Source organism: Pinus tabuliformis, chromosome 5_2 (genome assembly GCF_031772625.1).
Source record: "Pinus tabuliformis cultivar Carrire ecotype Pingquan chromosome 5_2, CPIR1, whole genome shotgun sequence".
Lineage (NCBI taxonomy): Eukaryota > Viridiplantae > Streptophyta > Pinopsida > Pinales > Pinaceae > Pinus > Pinus tabuliformis.
In genome coordinates this window covers 93,041,184-93,057,366 of record NC_142306.1, presented here as the reverse complement: position 1 = coordinate 93,057,366, position 16,183 = coordinate 93,041,184, and positions in this window count along the sequence as shown.

The following is a 16,183-nucleotide window of genomic DNA, read 5'->3' as shown; positions in this document are numbered from 1 at the left end:
AAGTTCTTCAATAGCTATCAAACCAGAAGGAAGATTTTCGGTGATGATTCTTTCTACCCTAGGTGAATCAGGAGCACTAGAAGTTGGAGTAACAGGTTCAGAGATTTTAGGTTCTTCGCCTATATCACTAGTAGATGAAAAACTACCAGCAAGCTCGGAAACTGCAATAGCTTCGGGATTATAACCTGTTTCTAGACCTTGGTAATCTGGATGGACTACCAACAACGACTCTCCTTCTTCAAGTGAAACTACTTTACTGCCACTAGGAGTTACAAGGACATTCAAACCTTCGTAATGACCCGGAACGTCTTCAGGAGGTTGTCCCCGAAGTCTACGGGACTTCCTCAACAAATCGGCCACAGTTACAATCTCAGGTGACTAGACCCGAAGTCTACGGGACTGTCTCGGTAATTCAGCCACAGTTAAAAACTTTTAACTACTGCACACGCAAACAAAGTAAAATCTCAAAGCAAACCGCCTAAAGTCTCTAAAGAACCAAACAAATTCGAATCACACACCTAAAGAATATAGGGCGTCAAACCATACACAAACAGTAGCCTTTCGGACCGAAAACTAGTTGGTGATGAAGCCAAACATCGTCGAATTCAGTACAGAAGTGGCGGGTGGAACAGTTACCCCGGCAACCTGCTTAATGAATAGACCGGCACAAGTTCTTCCACTTTAACCATCTCAAGTGAAGTGAACTCCCCGGAAAATCCAAGTGAGTCTAGCCGACGTCTGCTCCAGGTACAGTGGGATCTTCCCTCCACTGTCACCTTGGGTAGAACCCTAAAGATAATGGTCACTAAGGTCACCAACAACAACAAATATACCTGGGGGAACAGTCTACGACCCGATAGCACGCAAAGGCAGAGTAACAACCTCAATCCCCTAGCCGGCTCCTTGACAATAATCCAAGGTTTACCGACAAGTGACCCCAGGCTCCTCGATAATAATTCGAGGCTTATCATTTGTAGTACGTGCATATCTGGCATCTTTCCCAATGAAGGAGGATTGATCCCCTCACTGGTTCGGACACGGTCTCATGCTTCTCCTTTAAGAGGAGCTTTCCCAGAGCATAAATGTAACAGTTGGATTTATCCTACCACAAGATGAGCTACTTGTTTGGTTTTGCTATATTGGAGAGTTAATTACTCTCCTACTCCAAGACACTAGCCTGATCTATATTGGTGTTTCAGAGCCCTAGTAAATAAAAAGTTACTAAGTAAATTTTACTTTAAGCGTTAATTTTTATGGCTTTTCTTTAGGACAAGGTAGTGGAGATGAAACTGATGGTGTGTAGACTCGACTCAAATCCACTAAAAAGATGCACGTAGGATGATTTAAACTATTTTTCTTTTTCAATGAATTTCCTAGCTAAGAGAGTTGGAGAATGCAAAATTGATATAAAGACAACTTTCTTGGCAATGAAAATCAAAGAAACAAACTCTTTATCTTTCCGAAAGCATATAACACATGACCACTAATTATTTCACGAAAATTCCTTTTCTTTTCAAAGACTTCAAATGCTACTAAAACAAACTTTTCTTCAAAAGAGATTTTTTGTATTTTTCCTATATTAACAAAGCATGTAAGACTACTTTACAAAAATCAAATTTAAAAAATCTATGACAATCAAAACAACTCAATTTCACCCAAAAGCAAATCTAAGAGAAATTCACCTAAAAGTAAATCTAATGAGGCAAAAGCCTACAAAGTATAATTCCAGGATGTTTTACTCAGTTACAATTCAACCAAGGAATCGTTCATGCAGAATCATAAACCAGTCAAAAACAAAAAATCAAAATATTTTGTTCTTTTTCTAAAGAATGAAATTCACAACTTTAACTAACAAGCATTCTCGAAATTCCGCAAAGAGACAACACAAAGGTAGGTTTCTCACACAGGTGGATTTTATGAAAGGTCCGACTCCTAAGAAGACTGAAAAAACTAGGGAGATCCAAGGTTTTACAACTTCTAAAGTCAAAGTCACTACAGGACCAATGCAAAAATCAAACCCTAGGGCTAGAATTTCTATGAATTTCACTAAAACCCTTGACACTAATGAAACAAGCTTAGATGAGGACTTCTGACAGGTAACCAGTGGATCTGGGCAGCAAAAACAAATTAAAAACAAAATCTAAGAGGCAAAAAAGGAAAAATTGAAATTTTCTCAACTTTTGACAGGGTACGCAGGTAGCCTGTTTTCACAGGTGCGTGTATGCTCTGTGTACAAAGCTGCAGTGCGTACAAGTACGCACTGTGCTTAACTCAGAGGCTGCGTACTTCTAGCAAAACCAAGAAAAGTAAAATCTAACTTAACCCTAAGCTATTCCACCCAAATTCACGGTCAATCAGTCAAAAACCAGAAAGAAAACGACTTTTCTCAAATCAAAGTATCAATCAAAAGAGAAATCAATCAAATCCATGGATTCCCCAGCGGAGGCGCCATTTTGTCATGCGGAAAGAGTCAATTTTGCGGACAAAACCGACCTCCCTAGAAGCTAAGGCTTTCTAGTGACAAACAAGACAATTAAACACTACCTTTCCCTAAATATGCATTTAGAATACAAGTAATCAGGTGTTTATAACATACCTTTAGCCCAACGCTTTGTAGTAGTCCAGCCTCGCCGATCCGGATGAGCTCCTCCTTCTCTTCGAAACCTGCATTCACTAACAAGAAAACAATTACATAGCACCTGAATAACTCATAAAATAAAACATATTCATCATACAGACCAAGGAGTATATGAAACAAATCATGTATAACAATCTGTTGAGAAAAATGAGCTTAATTGTATTAAGTGGAAACAAAAGAAACCATTACAACCTGTGCCTTGGTGTTGTGTAGGTCCCTCCCAGGGTCCAGCAAGAGTTCTCCTTTACTTTGATCAGCTCACCCACTTCCAAATGAAGCTAAGAAAGGATGGGAATCTCTCCTCTCAAGCTCTATAAGGGAGTCCTAATTCCAGCAGCATCTACCCTTAGGAATGTTCAGCTTTCAACCTCTTCTCCCTCTGGCCCAATGCCTGTATTTATAGTGCTTTAGAGGAAGTTAATCAGGTCCACCATCAATGGGATAAGCCCCTCTTTCAATGGGATAGCTCCCCTCTTGATCGGATAAGTTCCTCTTTCATAGGGATACATGAACCATCTGGAGGCGCTCAATACACGTCAAACAAACTTCTAGAATGCTCTAGAATCGACCACAAGTAACTTTTTTGAAGTAAAACTCACGCCTTTTGACCTTTACAGGGGTACGCACCCACCCCTTTACAGACAGAGCGTACAAGTACGCATGGAATGTGAACTTGAGGTGCGTACACGCAGGTAAGGCTAAGAGAAACTGCGTACCCAGAGTTATATAGATTTTTAAAGACTTTCTCTCTTTCTTGGAGCTTGACATGAAGAGCAGAGGTATAAGACTTGCCAAGGAGGATAGTATGACAGTTGATGGAGCCATACTAACTGCAAATAGTCATGGTGACAAATTTTAGTGTAACATTTAGTTAGCTCTACATAGTTCAGAATGAAACAAAGTAAAAAAATTGATTTCACCTATAAAATTTGGAGTTGGCATCAATTAGAAGGAGGAGGAAAATTTAGAATCGACACTACCTTAAGAGGGTCAACATTAATGCCTTCTTTAGACATGTCAAATCCTAGTAAATAAGCAGATTTCACACAAAATCCACATTTGTGTGGATTGAAGTGTATGTTATAATGGTGACATTGGAGGAAAATTACTCATAGATGGTCTGGATGATCTGAGCATTTTAATGAATGGGTTGGTAGATCATATAAATATGGCTCTACAATATGCTTAATTTCATGAAAAGCGTAATAAATAGCCCATTGAAAAGTGGCAATGTTCTTTAGTCCAAATGGAATATTTCGATAGGAGAAAGTTCCCCAGGGATAAATGAATTCAGTTTTATGTTGATCTGAAGAGAATATGTTAATTTAATTGTATCCAAAAAATTCGTCCATAAAATTTAATATTTCATTATCAGCACAATCACCGATTATTTTGTCGATGTAAGGAGTAAGATAATTGTCTTTAGGAATAGATTTGTTAATATCTCTATAATCGATGCATACTCTTATTGTAACTCACTTTTAATAGGAATGATGTTAGAAACCCAATCAGTGAAGGGAGCAAGATAGATAAATCCTGCTTTTAGAATTTTTTCAACTTCAACTTTAATAACGAAAACTTTTCTAGGATGTATTAGACGTAATATCCTTATGATAGGATTAACCTATGGGAAAACCTTGATTTCATGAACTACAATACTTGGGTCAATTCTTGGCATTTCCTCATAAGACTAGGAAAATATGTGGTGAAATTATTGGAATGGGGCCTTATAAGTTTGAATTTCATCAAGTGAAAACAAGGCACCTATATGAATGTTTTCTGAAATTTTACGTTTCACTGAGATGTTAAGTGGAATTGTTGTAGATATATTCTCTAAATTATTTTCATATTAGGATTCAAACATTGATATATGGAATTCAGGGTCATGTACAATCTCAAGTACAATCATGGTAGAAAATTTATTCTCAATCTTATCAAAGCTAGGAAGAAAAGAAGAAGGATGATGATAATTGTCCCAAGGCATTTCATCTAAGGTCATAATTTCCATTATACTCTCGTTTGGTGGAAACATATTATCAAAAGGATCAAGAAATGATATAGGTTCCAACCAAGAGGATTGAGAATATTTGTTAATGATCACATTCAATCGATCAACTTCAGTAAGAAGTGGTTTTGAAAATGATTGAACAACCTGATAAGTTAGTTCCAATGGGATTGGAAGCATTTGGTCACCATAAGCGGTCAAATATGATTCTGAATGCACCATCCAAGGATCATATGATTTTGGATTTCTTTATGAGATCATGTTGTTCTAGGCAACATTAAGAGGAGTTTTGGGTGGAGGGAATCCAAAAGAGTTGGGTGCAGCCAAACTTGGCCTAGATTTTGGCAAAGACTTTGCAATTTGTGGGGTGGAACGCGTAGTGGAGCACACAGTAGAGCGTGAAGTGGACCATGGAGTGAATCATTTTAAGTATACCACACGGTGTCATAAGGGATTCAGGGTGGGTCAAAGCCCCTCCTTTTTGTAAAAGTACACGATTTTGTAAGGGATCAATGGTTTTGGGACCGTAGTTGCTTGTTTTAGGGAGTCCATGGTATTTGGACCATGGTGTTTTGGTGATGTAACCCTTTGATGTAGTAGTATATATAAGGTAAAATAATAAGAAGAGAATTATCTTGAATTAAATCTAGATCAGTGTTATGGACGAACTATTGTTATCTGTATTTCGGTAGAGAAGGTGAGGCTCTATAGCTGAGTGCGTAGAGGCCCGAGTCTGCAGCTGAGTGCGCAGACCGTTTGTAGCTTAGTGTGTAGGCCAAGGATTGTTTGTTGTTCAAAGATTTATTATATTAAGCAACATTTCTTATGGATGTATCCCTACAATGGGGCAAGCCATGGCAAATTAATGTGTTGATGTGTATATTTTCTTATTATATGTTGTAGAGTAGTAGTTATTATGTTTGTATTTTACTTGTGTACAATGATGGTTTATGGCTTATATGGAATGTTAAGTATTTAATCTAATTCGACGAAGTGATATGAATGCTAAGAATAAGATAACATAATAATACCATATCTCCTAGTTCATCAAGTCTAAAGAAACCTGGTTCTACATACTCCCATAGTCACTTCGGGTTAGATTGTGATCTTCTTGCAGGTCATTGCTGAAAGGGCCAACGGTTGAGGGTTTTTTTGGTGGGTAGTATAGATCGAACCTAGGTTAGCCCAATCTAAACCAAAATATGGTTTTGTTGTTGGGACTGAAACTTATTTGAAGGTTATGTGATGTAGTACCCATCGAAGAAGGAGATTCAAGAGTAGATAGACCTAAAAAATGAGAATTTGCAGATCAAGAAAACAGAAACCCATGTCTGACATATGAAGCTTGGTTATATAAGTATATCTTTACTGATCAATACGATATTTTCTTTGCTTATTTTCCTATTGAGTTGTATGATTGGATATTGAGGTTGACCAAAAGGAAGAACTGTTTTAAGGGTGAAGAACCTACAATGTGGACTCCTGAACTGGTACAATGGCTCAAGAGCACTGATAATAGGATTTCAAGGGTTTTTGATTTCTAGATTGATAACATCTTGGGAGGATTTATTACTGAGTTTGTTGTACACTCGACCGTCTCCTACAACGAAGTGGAATGAAAATTATTCAAAGGACCACAAGGTAAGTATTTAAAATCTATGAAACTTTTGATTAAGATGCTTCTATGTGAAAAAAGAGTTCTACAGTTGCAATCAGATTGCTAGTTTACTTATGCTTAGAATAAGAGATAATAAATGCGAACAAGAGATCATAGTAACATGAAGTAGAAAGCGATATAGAGTGGTTACCAAAAATATATCTCGAGGAAAGGACCCAAATACTTTTATAGAGACTAATCATTGTCCTGTTTTCAGTGGATCTAAAACTGAAAGAGAATAAATCTAACCTGATAACCCCTAGGTAACTTCGTGTTATTCACCCTTCCAGCCTAAGATTTTGTAGAAGCTAGAATCCATTAATAGCGAGGGTGATTTTAGCTTTCCCCCTCCCACTACTACCCCTCCTACCCCCCATCCCCCTACCCTTGCTCATCCCCCTCCCCCTTCCCCTCCCCCTCCCACTACTACCCCTTTCCCTCTACCCCTCCTACCCCTCATCCCCCTCCCCTTGATCATACCCCTCCCCCCTAAGAGGAAGTATGGATGAGAATATTAAGCTACCGATTTTCAAAGGAATTGGATTGGAGGATCCATAACATTTCTAGTTTTTATGTGAAGTTGTAAGGACAACGAAGCATATCAATAATGAGAATATAAAGAAAGAGCGGCTCATTATGACACTTCAAAGTAGAGCATTGACATGGTATATGAAGTATTCAAATAATCAGAATAGAACATTTGCATATATTAAAACAACATTGGTAAGAGAATTTAAGAAGCCAAAGTCTAAGTCGCAGTGCATCACCGATTTGAAAGAGATCAAACAGAAACCTACTAAGTTCGTCTGGGAGTTTGGTCTAAGATTTTAAGGTGGTTCTAGATCAAGTAAGCTTCAAAATATCTCTGCATCAACATCAAGAACATTTTATATTTGCACTACTACCACATGTTAGATTGACATTGATGCAACAAAAGATAGGAACTCAAGTTGAAGCTCTAGAGGTTGTGATGAAATTTAAAGCTTCGCCTATAGGAGATACTAATGCAGGTATGCAATAGATTCATAATCAACTGGTGAACGTGACCCTACATATACAAGACATCAAGAAAATAAATGAAATTAGATAAGAAGTATGGTGTACGAAGTGCAGATCAAAGGGCCATTATAAAGAATAGTGCCCTTTCTTCAAGGATTACATGGCTAGTGGGGTACTGAATCCATTGAATGCAGGATCCAACCTATGCTGAAAAATATGTAAGACTAGAGGCCAACTTCGTTCAGAAGACTATTACTTGTTACAGAAATATGTATAGAAATTGAGGAATTTACATTGCAAATATTGTAAATTAGTAAGTCACGATGAGAAAAATTTTCGACCTTACGAACTAATTATGGAGTGTAGTGCTGACACTTATAGAATGAAAGTAGAAGAGAATGGAAAGGAGAAAAGTGGACAAAGTGGTGGCCAAGGAAGTTACCAAGGAAGAGGTTGAGGTGGTGGATTTGGTCGAGGATGTAGATAAATCATTTTTTATAACTACGGCCAGCCAAGTCATTTTGCAAGAGATTGCAAAAATCCCACAATGACATATAAGTACTATAAATCCTTTAACAATGTTATTGAAGAATGTCGTGTAATTATAGCGAAGATAAACGAAAAAATAAATCAACATCTGATGTAGAATACTGAAATGATGACTGCTAAAGAAAGGGTCAACGAACCTCAAATTAGTATTGTTACTAGAATTGGAGTTGCCACCGCTAGTGATAAAGCAAATGAAAAGAAAGAATCTGAAAGTGCATGGGTTAGAAAGAATGATGAGAAAGTTCTTGTTTTTTATATTTAGAAAGAAAAATGAGCATTTACGGAAGCAAACTAAATGTTTATGAAAGTTGGAGCTTCTACCTCTAGTCCACAACCAAAGTCTGATTAGAAAATTAATTGCAATGTGTCATTAGCTTCGATACAGAACCAAGCTCCAACGTAGGATCAGGCTCCAACACAAGACCAATATTCAACAAATCAAGCAATTATTTTAAAGTGTTTTTCGCAAACTTGTATGAAATTGTTAAGAGATCAAAAGGTTGTAGAAGGACTTCAATAGTTGATTAATTCCTATGCATCCAAAGAAGCACTGTGAAGTGAGATGTGCACAGTCAATAATTAGCATCAATAGAAGAGACCCAAAAGAATATGAGATGGATCAAATTAGTCTAGATATCGGATCTGATGCTAATTCCTTGATGAAGAAAACATGGGAATTAATGGGTAAGTCAAAGCTACAGTGGTCACTTATTCAATTAAGGATGGAAAATCATCAAAAGATATTCCCTCTAGGAAGACTACTAGGTGTCAAGGTGGGTTCACACTACTGCTGATTTTTAAGTAATAGAGATCGTCGATGATATTAACCTTTATCCCACGTTGCTTGGAATTGCTTAAGTGTTTGAAAATATGGCCATAATTAATCTGAAGAAGACATAGATGATATTTGAAGGAAACCATATGAGAGTAATTGTTACCTTGGATCCATTAGAAAGAGTAAGGTATACAGAATTAGTCAAGGAAGAATATTGTGCACCTAACATAGACAATATCTATCAATTGACAACAAATGAAAAACACATGTTAACCATACTATAGAAGGCAAGTTAGGTTGGGAGTGTGATAGTTCTTGTACCTCAGGTTTAGAAGAAAAGTTAGAGAACTGGCAAAATAGGTTGCATGAAGTATCTACAAGGTGTTGTGTAAGAATTACCAAATCAATTCGTTGTATGATATCTGAGGTATGTAACATGACTTCTTGTGATGGCTTAATTGATGTAAATACTTTTCTTAATGATTATGAAAAGCCAGTTCCAAAAAATCAAAGGTTGTCGGCCTTAGATATAGCCCTGAAGGATACCCCTACTAGATGGTGGAATTCACACAATAAGGATATAGGAGGTCGGGAGGAATGTTAAAGACTGATGTGGATAAAATTTGGACAAATAGATATAGAGGTAAAATATGATGTTGAAACTAATCCTAGGAATAATATCCAATTATGCACTACAACATGGAAGGAGATTCCACAACAAAAATCGGTACATGGATTCATTCATACATTAGATATAGTCCCTAATAATTGGTATCTAAAAATAGATCCTCGACATGGTACCTTGAACTGGAAAGACATGGTTGATGGCTTCATATTAACATTCATATTTGAGAATGATTTCCCATACATAGATTTTTCCCTTCGTACAGTCAAGAAGATGATCTTTGAGAATGTAACTCCACTGACATGGAAGGAATCTGATTGGGCTACGCAGATAGAAAATGCACTAGAGTGTTATAACCTCACTGTAAAAGAAGAAGAAGATCCTCACAAAATCGACATAGCAAAGTCATAAGGATACTGTGAAGTAATTGGACCTGAGCTAGAGGTACCAAACATAACGAAGCCACTCAAGACAAAGAGTGTGAACATAGGATCAGATAAGGAACCCAATTTTGCAACAATAAGAGACTATTAGAATGAGGAGACAGTTAGTAAAATTACAGATTTACTTCATTAATATCAAGAATGATTTCCCACCAAGTTTTCACCGATGAAGGATATAATAGGAGATCTACGAGTCATGAAGATTCCCATTAAGCCTGATATGAAACTAGTCAAAGAAAGAGTTTATAGGCTAAACCTGAAGTATAAAGAGAAAGTGAAAGTAGATCTTGATAAGATTATAGCAGCACGAATTAATGAACCAGTAGAAGAATGAAAATGGGTGAGTCTTATGGTGGTGAAAGAAAAGAAGACTCAATGAGGAATTAGAATCTATGTTGATCTAAGAATGTTGAATGATGCATGTTTACATGATCCATTCCATACCCCTTTCACAGATGAAGTGCTAGAAATGTAGGAGGCCAGGAAGCTTACTTATTTATAGATGCATTCTCAGGTTATCATCATATTAGGATTTCACCTCAAGATAGGCATAAGACCACATTTGTTATAGAATGGGGCTCATATCAATACAAAATAATGCCTTTTGGATTTAAAAATGCCCCTACTATATTTTCTAGGGTGGTGGTTGCAGTTTTTAAGGAATACATACACAATTTTTTAGAGCGATATTTTGATGATTGGACAATATTAGGATTGTTCAACAAACATATTGAAAGTTTAAGACTTAGGATTGATACATGTAGACAATATCATATCTCTTTGAACCTAAATAAGTGCATATTTTATGTACCTTTCAGCATATTGTTGGGGCATATTGTTTGTAAGAAAGGACTAATGGTGGACCCTGCTAAGATTGCTATCATTGTGAACTTGCCTCCACCTATTACAGTAAGAAAAATTTTCACTACGTTGGACATACTTGGTATTAGAATAAATTCATCAAGAGGTATGCTCAAATCACTGCACCTATGGAGAAATTATTGAAGAAGGATGTAAATTTTCAGAGGAATGAAGAATGTCAGAAGAGGCTCGACATACTGAAAGAAAAAATGGTAGATGCACCTATAATAGTGTTCCCTGATTGGAATAAGGAATTCCATCTCCATACGGATGCCTCTTGTATAGATTTGGGAGTGGTACTGACACAACCTGGTGCAGAAGAGATTGATCATCCTATAGCTTTTGCAAGTAGAAACTTATCCAAATCATAAAAACACTACACCACTACATAATAGGAAGGACTGGCCATGATATATGCTTTGCAGAAGTTTAGATACTATTTGTCGTGGTCACACTTTAAAATGTTTACAAATCATTTGACGCTGAAGTATTTGGTTAATAATCTTATCTTAGGAGGAAAAATTTGTAGATGGTTACTGTTATTCCAGGAATATGAATTTGAGATCATTGTTAAATCAGGGAGACTAAATGTAAGTCCTGGCCATATGTCAAGACTAGAAATAGGGGAAGAACAAACCACCATAGATGATAATCTCCTTGATGCACAGTTATTTGTAATCAGAGTTGCATATGACCATTTTGTAGATATCATTCATTTTTTTACCACAAGAATGGCTCCTTTAGCATATACTATGGAAAAGAAGAAAGAATTGGTGGTTAAGGCAACTGAATTTTCATTAATAGTAGGGAAATTATATAATAAGGGACCAAATGCGATACTACATAGATATGTTCCTGAACATGAAAGACATGATTCTAGTAGAGGCTCATGGGGGTGCAACTAGTGGAAACTATGCAGGGAAAGCTACTATGCAGAAGATTTTGAGAGCAAAATTGTGGTGGCCTACACTACATAAACATTCGAAGGAGTACTTTTGAGCATGTGATGTATATTAAAGAACCGAGAAGGCCTCCAGAAGAGATGAGATGTCATTGGTACTACAAGTTATATTACAAACCTTTGATGAGTGGGCCATTGATTTTTTTCAACCCATCAACCCATCTGGAAAGAGGACTGGTGCAAGGTAATGTTGTAGCAGCTACAACACCCTCCAAAATTTTGGCCTGCATCCAATTTTGGAGTCTTCCTTGGGCTTTTCCTTGCTGTTTGAAAACACTTAGGCTCACCCCTTGAGCTCATATCGAGCCTTTTCACCCTCTTCACTTCATCGTTCACCGAACATCTTTTAGCATGTTGGTCACAATGTCATGCTTGTGGTCATGTTCTAGTTATGTTGAAGGTCTGTCTTCATGTGTACAAGATGTGTTCGCTATGTAATAATTTGTTTGACTCACACACGAGGTTTTATGAAATTTCGTGCAAGTACCGTCACAATCACTCAATGATCTATCTCAAGTGTCACACTTGTCACTCGCACCTATCATTCAGTCACACTGAGCATATGCTATCTTGTTGGTTTGAGGTGTCTTGTCGTCAAGTCATGTTGAGTGTGTATTTGCAGGGTCATGCATGCACGATTCCACTTGTTCACACACTTAGCCATTTTGCCGAAGATCTATCGAATAGACAACCCTCCACCAGCCACACCTCCACTGAGCTGCACTACGCAGTATTAGCCCTCAGTGATCATGCACTCCTGCCCAGAATTACACAGAGCTTTAGGCTACCTCCTAGGAAGTCTACACTATGCAATCCTAGAATCGACCTAGTTGACTATTACCCAAAACAATACAAAAGTTTATGAAGAAGTCATCTCAATCTACACTTCCCACAAGTCAATCTATCAAGCATCGTACAAGTCAACCGAAGAGTGTGACTAGGTAATGAACCTAGGCTTCACTCCAAAAATTGAGCAGAGGCTGTCAGGATGCCCACCTCTGCTGATAGAAGAAATTGAACAGACATGAGGGACATGCACCCGATCCATGTCACTCACTATCCTCGTAATTTGTGCAGTTCTGTCAGCCAGTCCCTCTGTTAGATGGCTTGTTACTTCTCTTGAAAACTGTGCAGTTTTCTTGGGTTGTCCTCCATCTACTTAACACCCTGCTCAACCCCAAAATTGTGCAGAAGTGTTCTGCAAGCCAACCTCCTAGCTCTACGAATTTTTGGCCAGCAAGCTCCTGCAGCCCCACTGCCTGGAGAATCTGTGTAGTTTTCACTGCCAGTGTCCTCCATGTTTCGAGCACTACCTCCGATAAAAAAAAATATCGTAGTTTTTCCATCCAACTTATCCAAATCCCACAAATGGTCGCTACTATTTCAGACTGCTCATCGCCACCTCATAGTGAAATCTACCCAAATTTCCTTTATACTGCCTCGGAGCTCGCATCTTGGCCTTAAACGTGACTTGTACAGTTTCAGAGCCTTGTCCTCTCTCTCAGTCACCTGCACCTAAAAATAAAATATGATTCATCATGGTAGACTACACGATTTTTGGATTTGATGTCATCCTGTCATGAGTGATTGCAGATACAGGTACATGGATGAGACATGGTGCGACAACGAACAGGATGAAAAAAGAGCACATGCTAGGAGACGTTATTGTGAACTAATTAACACATGAAGCATGTCAAGTACCAGCGAAGGGGATACATGCATGTGCGTTACATGGCATTTTTCCATGCCTCCTTCACTTCCCTGTGCCATACAAATTGCCAAAACTTGGAAATCGTGCACTGTACCCATCCTGATATACAACTCAGATCCTCCCTCAAACATTGATGGAAACATTTATTGAGACTTCCCTAAAGAAGTGAGCTCTGAAACCCTAATTTTAGGATCAGCGTGACCCTGACACTGGCAACATGTGTTGATCGTTAGTTGCATTATACTATCCTTGTGCTATCAATGCACTTTTTTCTTGTATATCCATATTGATCCCTAAAAGGCAAGTTTTAAGACAAGAAGCTTCATGATCTAGAGGCTTCTAGAACGATGAGTTGGAGGTTGTTCAATGTGGATGTGCTCAAATTCTCCCAAATTATATTTTCCTTTGATCTTTTCCCTATGAGCTACCTCCTTGAGATGAGGGCCCTCTTCTATCTTTGGAGAGATCCTAACTCTCTTTCCCTGCCTATATATTCATCCTCTCCCATTCCCAAATGGTTGGTCTCTGATTATTTGGACCCTTATTTTGAGATAATGCCTACATGCTACTCATTTGGCTTGGAGAAGGAGTGCTTGGAGAGCTTGAGCTTGGACTTGGACATTCACTCAAGCAGAGCTTATTGACATCAAGGCTTGGTTGTATGCTTCCTCCTTTATTTCATTAATATATACAACTACTGGTTCACTTTCCATAAATGTTTATGTCAATCTATCATTTATCTTAATGCTTCTTAATCTATTAAGTGAATTAATTTCAATTATGCTTGTTGTACTTGTATTCTTTGTTGTGTCTTTGATCTCTTATGCAGGTATCCATATGTTGTGAGAAATATTGTTGAGCATGAGGCACAGGAGATTCGAGATCTTCAACAAAGGAGTACGTTATAACATCAGAACGAGGTAGGTCATCTTCATCTTCTCTCATTTCGATTGTAATTTAGGAAAGTGTCTTATAGATTGTCATGTAGGTTGCTAGTCCCACTCATTAGGCTAGAGGGATCTTCTTTGTCTGTAGAGAGGATTTCCCTAGATTACAAAATGGAGACTCCACTGGGGAAGCTATAACCCTTTCCATCCACTCCTTCAATCAAATTATTTGATGAGTTTGACCAACCATCAATATATTGGCTTGTGTCTATCACTGTAGCTATTTGTAGTCACTAGTTATTTCCAGAGAATGTTTAGCCTGCTCTGATCTTGAAGAGTTTTTTATTTTTTTTTTTCCTTAAGTTTTTTCACCCAGTGCATTCTCGGCTCTGACAAAATCATTGTCAGTACTGATTTTAAATTTACAATCGCGTCGATCTGCTTGTCATCACCATTTTTCCTTTAAAAGGTGGTCTGATCATAGATGATAGAAGAAAATTAGTGTTTCTTCTTGTTTGTCAGAATTTTTGACCTCTGCTAGTGATTTTACAGTGTGACTACAATTTATTTGTCTTGATTGACATCCTTGTGTGATTGCAATTTTTCTCTTTGATTTGATGAAGTGTTCTTGAAGTTTGAGTTCTTTCTAGCGTTTCTTGGGTTTCTAGGTCACCCTAAACTCATTGCTTGGTTTGCCTCTTTGAGATTGATTGCACCCATTCAGGAGTCTTAATGTAGTTAGGACATTGTTCTCAAGTTTCTTTCAGTTTGTGATTGTGAATTTATTTTCATTAGTATTGAGTCATTTTGATGCTTTGAATATTACTTTTCTTCATTGTCAAGCATAGATTACAGTTGCATACTTTGGAAGGACTAAAAGTGAATATGTTTGATTTATTTGTTTAAAAAATAAAAGTGAATTCTTTCCTAATTTAAGTATTTTTGAAATGATTTTCATTCAAAACCATAAGTGAATGAAATTTTCATTTTAGTTGTTTTAGAGTGCATTTTTTCCTTTTCTCATTGCATTAGTTTTCATTTTTGAATCAAAGTGAAAATAAGAGATAAACATTAGTGCATATTACTGAAAGAAAAGTGAGTTTTGTTTCTCTTAGGATTGCATCATGGCATTGCATTTGTTTGTGGAAGTGAAAGATTAGATCTCATTTTTGCATTTTGCATTTTGCATTGGAAAGATTAAGAGTTGTGTTTTAATGCACTTTTCTAGATTGATGCATTATTTGGTTGTCTCTCTTCCTTCATTAGTTTAGCATTCATCGAATGAAAATGTTTCACTTTTATCATTTAGTTGCATCATAGGTATAGGTGACCTCTTTGAGCCATCAAATTGAAACTTAATTCAAGATAAACTTAAAATTTACCTCAATTAACATAAGGAGAATTTGTCACCTAATGCAAATATCTAGAGGTCTAGGGTAGAGATGTGTTCTAGCATCTTTAAAAATAACGATTGTCATTAACTTCCTGTAGTGTATCCTGGGGGTGAAATCCTATCCCAGTATGGAAGGATATTGAAGGTTCTCGAGTACTTTCGGGTATATAGGAGGCACTTCATTATGGTAAGTATATAGGGATGATCTCATCGAACGGTTCTGCATTAGACAACACTAACATGGACTTCTGCTCTCCATACCATCAAGTATATATTGGGAGAGCCCACTAGGTTGCTATTGTTTAGCCACATGTAACTGAGTCAGTCGTCTTGTAAATGTGATACACCAAACAGAGCATTTGGGGGGATCGACCGTCATACATCAAGTCCTTGGTTTCAGCTAAGGTGTATATAACGGTTCACAGATACTTGGTAAACCATCTTGCCTAACATTACCCATTTTTATTTATTTGTTATTTCATGTCATAAAAATAGTTGCCAACAAAAAAATTTTGAACCAATCTTGGCCCCATATTGAGTAAATTCCTTGTAAATTTTAATTTTAATAAGCCCTCAATGAATCATCTCTTCTACTTCTTCTCTTGATGGAAAGTCACAGTGGCTGAACCATCAATTTCACCTCACAATTCCCCTTTGTTGTCTAATACTAAAGTGTCTT